Raw genomic sequence first — 11,499 nt, 5'->3', positions numbered from 1 at the left:
ATGAGAGCAAAGTTCCCAAACTTTCTCTGTTCATGGCATCCTTGGTGTTTCAGTAACTTTTTCGTGGCACCTCTCCCCAACCAAAAGAACTGCCTAATAATTCCATTGTTAACAAATCAGAAATCATTAAAAATGCAGTTTCATAAAGATACGACATCAGCAAAAGGAAGAGAGCATGATCTAATGTCGAAACTGTGAACTACCTCAAGTGTCATAAGGTGATCAAGTGGTATGGAGTATTGTTGTGTTTCCCTTGAAAATTTAAATTATCCCATGGAATTCCTGAGTTTGATGCAGTATCCTGGAATGGCTCAGCACATAGTTCAGAAACCATGGGTTTGGAGCAAATCTGGTAACTATCTTATACCTAATCTCCCATCCCAACTTAGTCACACAACACTAGAAATTTGCATTTTAAATGTCTCAATCTCTTTTCAATCTTGAATTGACCATTCTCTCAAGTTTAAGAAGAAATAAACTTGAAATTGACTTTAATTTGAGGCTTTGAATAGAACCCACGGTTCTCTGAGACACTATCTGTTTAACCCTCTTTCTTCTTCAGTGGGAGAGTCTCAATTGACTATACACAACTTATATGGAGGAAAAAGCTATATTCATCCTTTTAAGGTCACAATCAATAGTTCTCATTTTTCCCCAGAGGCAAAGCGAAGAAACAGGTGCAGAATATTTTCTCCATTCTGAATACATTCCTTCACTGAAAAATCTCAATGACTATCCTTAATCCATCGAGAAATTCTAAATTAATAATCCTTCACTACACAAGCAGCTTGCCATTCACATGTGGTTTCTTCATATGTTTTAACACATGTGAGATTTTAACATCACTGACACAGAGAGATGACGGCTTCCTTTAGCCTCATGTTCCTCATCATCTTGGACTCTTGCAAAAAAAAATAAATAAATAGAATATTTTTAAAGGGTAAAATAGTTTTTCTCTGCAAAATATAAGAAACATCAAATAGCAGCACTTAATAAGAGAAGAATCCTGTATGCTTATGAAGAAAAGCTAAGTGTGTGTGTGTGTGTGTGTGTGTGTGTGCACGCTTGCATGTGTGCACCTGAGTGCATACATTCACAGAAGACAGAATTGAGGGAGAGAAGGGAAAGATAGAGATTCATATGTCTTGCAGGTATGTGAATGTGAACCTATTATGACAATGTGAAGATGGCAAAGTGATTGTAGGCAAACAGGAAGGAAAGAGGAGTCTACACTCAAAGTGTGAGCCAAAAAATTGCAGAAGGTCAGAAAATTTTCTCAAATCATTGACAGTTTTCAGATGGATCTAGAATGGTTAAATCTGTTGACCTGAAAAAAATACACAGAAACAAATACACTCTAGCAAAGATGGGTTTATTTGGGATCAGCAAAGTACTGCAATTCGGGGTCTGCAACCATGGTGAGCAATGTGCAAGTTTCCACATGGCAAGAGAAAGAGAACACTTTTGTAGGGAGGAAAAGGAATTCAGGAGGGCTGTAGTGAGCAAAGAGTCCATGGTTTTTCATTGACTGGTTCATTGCCAGGAAAGAAGAGGAGTCTTTCTTCTTCCTGTTGGGAAGAAGAAAGACCTATCATCACAGAGTGTGAGAGATCCCCCTTCTGGTCTCCCAACTCCATTTAATTGAGATATCTGTTTATAATTTTTTTCACAAATCAAAACATGTTAATACCAATGACAGCCAAGGGAAAATTACAACTTTCCAAAACAATCTGAATTAAACTATATCCTCCTTCCTCCACACATTCCTGGGAAGCTTATCACAACAGCAACCATGTGTATTATAGACAGCATCGCCCTTCAACTGGGCAATTGGCTTCTTTCTATGCAGTAGTGTGATTTGAGACTACCCTCTGCTCCAGCAATTGGTAAGATGCTCCGCATTAACCTTTGCATGGTTATCCTCTGAAGGCAAAGACAGGATCCTACTGCATTTACAATTAGCAAAAGTGCTAAAGGCAGCAACTTTGACAAGGAGCATAGCACAGCCTAGGTTGGTATTGATAATTTCTCTTCAATACAGTTATGAGTGCACTGCAATTATCTATGAAAAATATCAGTGTACAAAGATCAACAAATCATGTAACAAATCATAAAAGTATATGGGAAATTAATCACTGAGTTATGTTTATTTTAACACAAACTTCAAACTCTGAAAGGAACTTGGTAAAACCATTAAATATGGCATTCATTAAACTCAGAAAGATGTTTGAAACTGATGTAAAAACATACCTACATTGCAATTTAAACTTAAATCTCAATAAATACCTATATTTAAAGGCTCATAATAGTTACTGGATGTGTAGCCAAAATAAAGCCAGATGTCAGTGAAATGATCCCAGTGTGAGCTATCTCTTCCCTTGCTATATCCCTACGAGTATATTATGGAGTTCCACATGACAGAGAACCATCATACTTTGGTGGTAGGAATCACCCAAAAGAAACAGATTTCTAAATTTGTATTCTAATCCATTTGTAACTTCCTAGAAACAGTAGCAGTAGTATTGTAATAAATCCTAGAAGTTTTAACATGTACTTACATGTAAGTCTCCCTTTTCCTCTGGTGAATCTAAAAGGTGTCATGAAGATGTCATGATGACACTTTAAACATTTTTTTCAAAGAATTTTCTATCCAGATAATTGCAGACTTTAAAACAGCCATTATTGTTAAATATTTCATTATTTACATCTCTGTTTCAATGTCTTTCTCTGTGAAATGGATATTGTAACAGTGCCAACTTTATAAGGTGGTTGTGAAGACTAAATTGTTAGCACATGACTGCTAATTCTCATAGACAGATGTGCCTCAGCATTTAGACCTATGATTTTTCATTTAGAGAGACAACATAGTACATATGGCATGTGTCATGTAACACTGCAATCAAACACAATATTTCTGCAGAGCCTATAGTATTTACCTTAAGTGGGATAAGTAAAAATTATAAGGATATAAAGATTATAAATTAACTGTCCCTTCAGGATGGTTTTTGCCACAGAGTAAGTTCGGATCACATCTGGTCTTGCTGTTAATTGAGTTTAAAACAAACTTTTTGAATTTTAGAATCATAGACCAGAAATTGCAGTCCTGTATATATAGAACACTTGGACACCTAGCCCCGTAGCTGGCATATGGACAACATCCAGCATGTGTTTTTCAATTGTTATTATTATTTAATTTGGAGCTCAAGAAGGTAATATCTTCCTCCTTTCTTGCCTTCCTTCCATCCTTCCTTTCTTCTCTTCCTTCCTTCTCTCTCTTTAAACAAATAAAGATTCAGAGCATTTTACTTATAAAGCACAATTCTACGTGATGAGATAATTTGCCAAGGATAGTGTTTGCATAAAATGCAATTCCTTTTCCAGTACCAAGAACCAGTAATATTTCTAAAAATATTATTATATTGCTGCATAAGTTGTTTATCATCAAAAACAAAAATGATAGTCTTTCTATAGTCATACCAAGCAGCTATCATCCCTACATTTAAAAAGTTAATAATTGAATTAAATTAGTAAGTAAATGGCAGCCATTCTAATTGTGTTTCTGTAATTGTTGCCATAATTTTGATTACCAAGGTTTTATCTCATCACCACATATAACAGGAAAAATGTAAAACCCTAGAAGATTCTTCATAGTTAAACAATTTAAAAAATTAATAACTAAACAATATATATATTTAAGCTCATTTTGACATCTTCCAAAGAATCACCCCTCTCCCCCGAAAAATGAGACTTTTAAACCTAATTTCTAAGTCAATAACATGGCTGATTGAAAAAAAAAAACAAAGAACTAGGGTAATGCTCTGTACTTAACCAGAGTATTGAGCAAAACCAAATCTTTATTAAATAACATTTTTAAAGTTAAAAAGTACAAAATTCCAGCTATAAAATAAATAACCCATGGGGATATACAGCATGGGAGTTATAACTAATAACACTATATTGCATATTTGAAAGTTGCTAAGAGAGTAGATCTTAAAAGTTTTCAACACAGGGAAAAAATTGTAACTATGTGTGGTGACAGATGTTAATCAGACTTATTATGATCACTTCACAATATATATAAATATCAAATCATTATGTTGTACACCTGAAAATAATATAATGTTATATGCGAATTATATCTAAATTTAAAAAATTTTTATTAAATGACATTTTACACTCAAGAGATGAAAATCTTCAAAGCATTCCCAATGAATTCCATAAGAAAGTTATTTATGTTTAGTACAAATCTGTACAGAAAAAAAAAACTCTTGGGGCAAAATGCTAAGTATCCTTTATAACAGAATGAAAATCAATTATACTCCAGGCTCTCTCTAAATCAAGTTTTAACTTATAAACAGGACTGACCCTTCTACTGAAAATGTTTTCATCATTTTGCCCAGTTGTTCAACTGTTGACCTAAAATTGCTGAGATCTAATTGAAAGATTAACCTGCAACTTTTTTGTGCTTATAACTAATTTTGCCTATGTTGAATACAATGCTGTATAAAATGGGGGATAATAACTCTTACCACCTAGAGTTACTGTGTGGGTCCAATTAAATTTCAACAGACATTTAATTTCAAATAACTACTGCTTGCCCAATAGAGACATGTAAAGCATTATGTGACCTGTAAGCAACATAAAATGGTAACATTATTTACTCTTAATTTATTGCAAATAAAGTGAGTAAAAATAGATGTAGAGAATCATATTTATACATTTCTATTAGGTAGTGAACTGTGTCAGATTCATCTTAAAATTCTTTAATTAAAAATCCATAAGAGGAGGGTGGAGACAAGATATGGCAGTGTGGGAAGATGCAGAGTTTGCATCTCCCCACAAATAAGGCACCTGCCAGATGCTGGTGGGGGGCCCCGATTAGAAGGGAAGAACCCCGAAGCAAACCAGTAGGACGTGTGGGGACTGAGAGTGGAGGAGAAGTGGAGACAGGAAAGTACTGGTGCCCCTGAGGGGTGGCTGAGACGGTGGAGGGGTTCCCACACCTGGAGGGACCCTCAGGGGCTCAGATAAAGGGAGAGCACACCCAGCATTTCTCCTGCCCAATTGGCCATGGAAGCCTGCCCACATCTTGGGTCAGGTCCTATGCCCTCAGAGGTCTCCTCTAGGCAGGGTTTGTCCTGGGGATGTAGGAGGGAGGCTGGGGAGATCAGGAGAGCCAAGTGGGAGGGGACTTCCAGGACCAGAGGAGCAGGAGAGGAATGGAGGGTGTTTGACCCACCCACTCGAGCCCAGGAAGCCTGCTGGGCTCACAGGTGATGTCCCCGTCCTGTGAGACCAGAGGTGGGAGACATGCCTGGGCCCCTTCTGTTGCATTGAGCCTAAGTCCCACTGCTCACACCCCCCAGGGCCTTTTCCCTCCATGTGGGTCCTAAGCATAAGCCCAACGCACCTCCCAAACCTCACCCCTACTTAGTGCTCACCCTCCACAGAAAACCTTTTTCCACCTTTTTTGGTTTTTTTTTTTCTCCTCCTCTTTTTCACTATTGTGGTTCTGTTTTACCTTCTGGTTGTTGATTCATCTGTATTTTTATTTTTATATTTTTTCTAACATATCTGTTAATTTCCTAGTCTAATTTTATTTTTTACTTTGTTACTGTTCTCCTATTTTTTTGTGTGTGCCACCCCATGTGCCTTGCAGGATCTGATTCACAAGCTGGGGCTTGGGCCAAAGCTCTTGTTGTGGGAACTCTGAGTTTGAACCACTGGACTAACAGAGAACTTCAGACCCCAGGGAATATTCATCAGAGTGAGGTCACATGGAGGTCCTCATCTCAGCACCAAGACACAGCTCTACCCAACAGCCTACAAACTCCAGTGTTGGAAGCCTCAGGCCAAACAACCAGTAAGACAGGAACACAATCCCACTCATAAAAAAAAGGAAAAAGAAAATGAGAAGGCAAAAACGTATGCAACAGACGAAGGAGCAATATAAAAACCTAAAAGACCAAATAAATGAAGAGGAGATAGGCAACCTACCTCAAAAAGAATTCAGAGTAATGATAATAAAGATGATCCAGAATCTTGGAAATAGAATGGAGGCACAGATTGAGAAAATACAAGAAATGTTTAACAAAGATCTAGAAGAACTAAAGAACAAAAAAAAAACAGAGGTGAACCACACAATAACTGAAATGAAAAATACACTAGAAGGAATCAATAACAGAATAACTGAGGCAGAAGAATGAATAAGTGAGTTGGAAGACAAAGTGGTGGAAATAACTGCCAAGGAGCAAAATAAAGAAAAAAGAATGAAAAGAATTGAAGACAATCTCAGAGACCTCTGGGACAACACTAAATGCACCAACATTCGAATTATAGGGGTCCCAGAAGAAAAAGAAAGGGTCTGAAGAAATATTTGAAGAGATTATAGTGGAAAACTTCCTTAACATGGGAAAAGAAATAGTAACCCAAATCCAGGAAGCACAGAGTCTCATACAGGATAAACCCTAGGAGAAACACACCAAGACACATATTAATCAAACTATCAAAAATTAAATTCAAAGAAAAAATATTAAAAGCAGCAAGAGAAAAACAAACAATAGCATACAAAGGAATCCCCATATGGTTATCAGCTGATTATTCAGCAGAATCTCTGCAAGCCAGAAGGGAGTGGCAGGATATACTTAAAGTGATGAAACAGAAAAACCGACAATCAAGATTACTCTACCCAACAAGGATCTCATGCATATTCAATGGAGAAATCAAAAGATTTTCAGACAAACAAAAGCTAAGAGAATGCAGCACCACCAAACCAGCTTTACAAAAAATGTTAAAGGAGCTTCTCTAGGCAAGAAACACAAGAGAAGAAAAAGACCCACAAAAACAAACACAAAACAATTAATAAAATGGTAATAAGGACATACATATAGATAATAACCTTGAATGTAAATGGATTAAATGCCCCAACCAAAAGACACAGACTGACTGAATGGATACAAAACAAGACCAATAAATATGCTATATAAAAGAGACCAACTTCAGACCTAGGGACACATATAGACTGAAAATGAAGGGGTGGGAAAATATATTCCATGCAAATGTAAATCAAAAGAAAGCTGGAATAGCAATACTCATATCAGATAAAACAGACTTTAAAATAAAGACTGTTACAAGAGACAAGGAAGGACACTACATAATGATCAAGGGATCAATCCAAGAAGAAAATATAACAATTATAAATGTTTATACACTAAACGTAGGAGCACCCCCAATACACAAGGCAAAAGCTAACAGCCATGAAAGGGGAAATTGACAGTAACACAATCATAGTAGGGAACTTAATACTCCACTTACACCAATGGACAGATCATCCAAACAGAAAATAAATAAGGAAGCACAAGCTTTAAATGACACTATAGACCAAATAAATGTAATTGATATTTATAGAACATTCCACCCAAAAGTGGCAGAATACACTTTCTTCTCAAGTGCACATGGAACATTCGCCAGGATAGATCACCTCTTGGGTCACAAATCAAGCCTCAGAAAATTTAAGAAAATTGAAATCGTACCAAGTATCTTTTCTGACCACAATGCTATAAGATTGGAAATCAATTACAGGAAAAAACTGTAAAAATTACAAATAATGGAGGCTAAACAGTGTGCTACTAAATAAGCAGGAGATCACTGAAGAAATCAAAGAAAAAATAGAAAAATACATAGAAATAAATGATAATGAAAACACAATGAGGCAAAACCTATGGGATGCATCAAAAGCAGTTCTTAGAGGGCAGTTTATAGCAATTCAATCTCACCACAAAAAAACAAGGAAAATCTCAAATAAACAATCTAACCCTACACCTAAAGCAACTAGAGAAAGAACAAAGAAAACACACAGTCAGTAGAAAGAAAAAATTATAAAGATCAGATCAGAAATAAATGAAATAGAAACAAAGAAAACAATAGCACAGATCAACAAAACTAAAAGCTGGTTCTTTGAGAAGATAAACAAAATTGATAAACCCTCAGCCAGACTCATCAAGAAAAAAAGGGAGAGGATGCAAATCAATAAAATTAGAAACGAAAAGGACAAATCACAACTGACGCCACAGAAATACAAAGGATTATAAGAGACTATTACAAACAGCTATATGCCCATAAAATGGACAACCACAAAAAAAGGGACAAATTCTTGGAAAGGTACAATTTTCCAAGACTAAACCAGGAAGATTAGAAAATATAAACAGACCTATCACAAGTAATGAAATTGAAACTGTAATTAAAAATCTTCCAACAAACAAAAGTCCAGGACAAGAGGGCTTCACAGGTGAATTCTATCAAATATGTAGAGAAGAGTTAACACCCATCCTTCTCATATTCTTCCAAAAAAATTGCAGAGAGAGGAACACTCCAAAATTCATTCTACAAAGCCACCATCACGCTGATACCAAAACCAGAAAAAGATATCACAAAAAAGAAAATTGTGGACCAATATCACTGATGAACATAGATGCAAAAATCCTGAACAAAATACTAGCAAACAGAATCCAACAACATATTAAAAGTATCATACACCATGATCAAGTGGAATTTATCCCAGGGATGCAAGGATTCTTCAATATGCGCAATTCAATGTGATACACCATATAAACAAATTAAGGAATAAAAGCCATATGATTAACTCAATAAATGCAGAAAAATCTTTTGACAAAATTCAACACCGATTTATGATAAAAACTCTCCAGAAAATGGGCAAAGAAGGAACCTACCTCAACATAATAAAGGCCATACATGACAAACCCACAGCAAACATACTCAACGGTGAAAAACTGAAAGCATTTCCACTAAGATCAGGAACAAGACAAGGATGTCTACTCTCACCACTTCTATTCAACATAGTTTTGGAAGTCCTAGCCATGGCAATCAGAGAAGAAAAAGAAATATAAATTGGAAAGAAATAAAACTGTCACTGTTTGCAGATGACATGGTACTATACATAGAAAATCCTATAGATGCCACTAGAAAACTGCTAGAACTAATCAATGAATTTGGTAAGGTTGCAAAATTAATGCACAGAAAACTCTAGATTCCTATACACTAACAATGAAAAATCAGAAAGAGAAATTAAGGAAACAATCCCATTTACCATCACAACAAAAAATATATATAATACCGAGGAATAAACTTACCTAAGGAGGCAAAAGATTGTACTGAGAAAACTATAAAACACTGATGAAAGAAATCAAAAATGACATAAACAGAGGGAGAAATATACCATGTTCTTGGATTGGAAGAATCAATATTGTGAAAATGACTGTACTACCCAAAGCAATCTACAGATTCAATGCAATCCCTATCAAATTACCAATGGCATTCTTCACAGAATTAGAACAAGAAATTTTACAATTTGGATAGAAACACAAAAAACCCTGAATAGCCAAAGCAATCTTGAGAAAGAAAAACAGAGCTGGAGAAATCAGGCTCCCTGAATATACTACAAAGTTACAGTCATCAAGACAATATGGTACTGGCAAAAAAACAGAAATATAGATCCATGATACAGGATAGAAAGCCCAGAGATAAACCCATGCTCATATGGTCACCTAATTTATGACAAAGGAGGCAAGAACTTACAATGGAGAAAAGACATCCTCTTCAATAGGTGGTGCTGGGAAAACTGGACAGCTACATGTAAAAGAATGAAATTAGAACACTCCCTAAGACCATACACAAAAATAAACTCCAAATGGATTAAAGACCTAAATGTAAGACCAGACACTATAAAACTCTTAGCGGAAAACTTAGGAAAAACACTCTGATATAAACCACAGAAAGATCTTTTTTGACCCACCACTTAGAGGGGTGGGATAGGGAGGGTCAGAGGGAGATGCAAGAGGGAGGGGATTTGGGGATATATGTATACATATAGCTGATTCACTTTGTTGTACGGCAGAAACTACCACAACATTGTAAAGTAATTATACTCTTATAAATATGTTAAAAATAAATAAATGGGACCTAATTAAACTAACTTAAAAGCTTTTGCACAGCAAAGAAAACCATAAACAAGATGAAAAGACAACTCTCAAAATGGGAGAAAATATTTGTAAATGAAACAATGGACAAAGGATTAATCTCCAAAATATACAAACAGCTCATGGAACTCATTATCAAAAAAGGAAACAATTCAATTACAAAATGGGTGGAAGACCTAAATAAACACTTCAACAAAGAAGACATACAGATGGCCAAGAGGCACATGAAAAGATGCTCAACATCACTAATTATTAGAGAAATGCAAATCAAAACTACAATGAGGTATCACCTCACACTGGTCAGAATGGCCATTCTCAAAAAATCCAGAAACAATAAATGCTGGAAAGGATGTGGTGAAAAGGGAACCCTCCTGCACTGTTGGTGGGAATGTAAATTGGTACAACCACTAGGGAGAACAGTATGGAGGTGTATTAAAAAACTAAAAATAGAACTACCATACGACCCAGCAGTCCCACTACTGGGCATATACCCTAGAAAACCATAATTCAAAAAGAGACATGCATTGCAATATTCATTGCAGCACTATTTACAGTAGCCAGGACATGGAATGAATCTAAATGTCCATCGACAGATGAATGTATAAAAAAGATGTGGCATATATATATACAATGGAATATTACTCAACCATAAAAAGAAATGAAATTGAGTTATTTGTAGCAGGGTGGATGGACCTAGAGTCCGTCATACAGAGTGAAGTCAGAAAGAGAAAAACAAATACCATATGCTACTGCATATATATTGAATCTAAAAAGAATAATAATTTAAAAAATAAAAACCCATGAGAACCATTTATTAATCATTTTCTAAACTCTAGACACAGGCTACTTTGCATGCATTTTTAGTACCTTAGCAACCCTTAAGGAGAAATTTTCTAAAGAATTATAAATATCATCCAGAGTTATTGATAAACCAAATCATTAGAGAGGTCCTAGGCCCAGATATCAGGATGCTGTGTAAATTTCCTAGGTTGTTCCTAGTTGAAGCAATATTCCTCCCTAGAGGAGAAGAGACCCAAACTCACCTAAGGTCACAAGGTGTCTCTAGAGCAAGCAACTGGGCTGAGTCCACCCCTGGAGTTGAATCAGATTTTATCCTCAGGTAAGATTAGAATCACCCACTCCACTTAGTATCACTATTGCACTATTACTGTGGCACACTCCCACAACGGCATGGTATGAATAGAGATGCAGTAGAAATGAACAGAACAGAGAAATGGGATAAATCCAACAAAAAATGTTGAACAAAATGTCAAGTGGCAGAATATATGTAGTATATTATGTACATGTTATTTAAAATATGCAGAACATTATTTTGTATTTAATATGAACATATAGTAAAAGTATAAACATATAAATAAGAATGATCAAGAGCAAAGTTAGCATGTTTTTATCTCTGGAAAGGGAGAGAGACAAGTGACATCAGCAAAGGGACACAAAGGGCTTAAACCAAATCTAAGATATTTTATTTCTTTATAATGAAGGT

At 35.7% G+C, this 11,499-nt stretch overlaps 1 long non-coding RNA gene across 1 annotated transcript in view; it reads right to left on the bottom strand.

Annotated features, from left to right (window-relative positions):
* Positions 1–1,408: 1,408 nt before the first annotated feature.
* LOC137223242 (uncharacterized) overlaps positions 1,409–11,499 on the bottom strand; it is a 189,744-nt gene continuing 179,653 nt past the window's right edge. The window contains exon 4 of the long non-coding RNA XR_010942761.1: positions 1,409–1,564. This is a non-coding gene — a long non-coding RNA (uncharacterized lncRNA). The remainder of the gene's footprint in view (positions 1,565–11,499) is intronic.

Source organism: Pseudorca crassidens, chromosome 4, assembly GCF_039906515.1.
Source record: "Pseudorca crassidens isolate mPseCra1 chromosome 4, mPseCra1.hap1, whole genome shotgun sequence".
NCBI classification, from domain to species: Eukaryota; Metazoa; Chordata; class Mammalia; order Artiodactyla; family Delphinidae; genus Pseudorca; species Pseudorca crassidens.
This window is presented reverse-complemented; position numbering and strand designations above follow the sequence as displayed.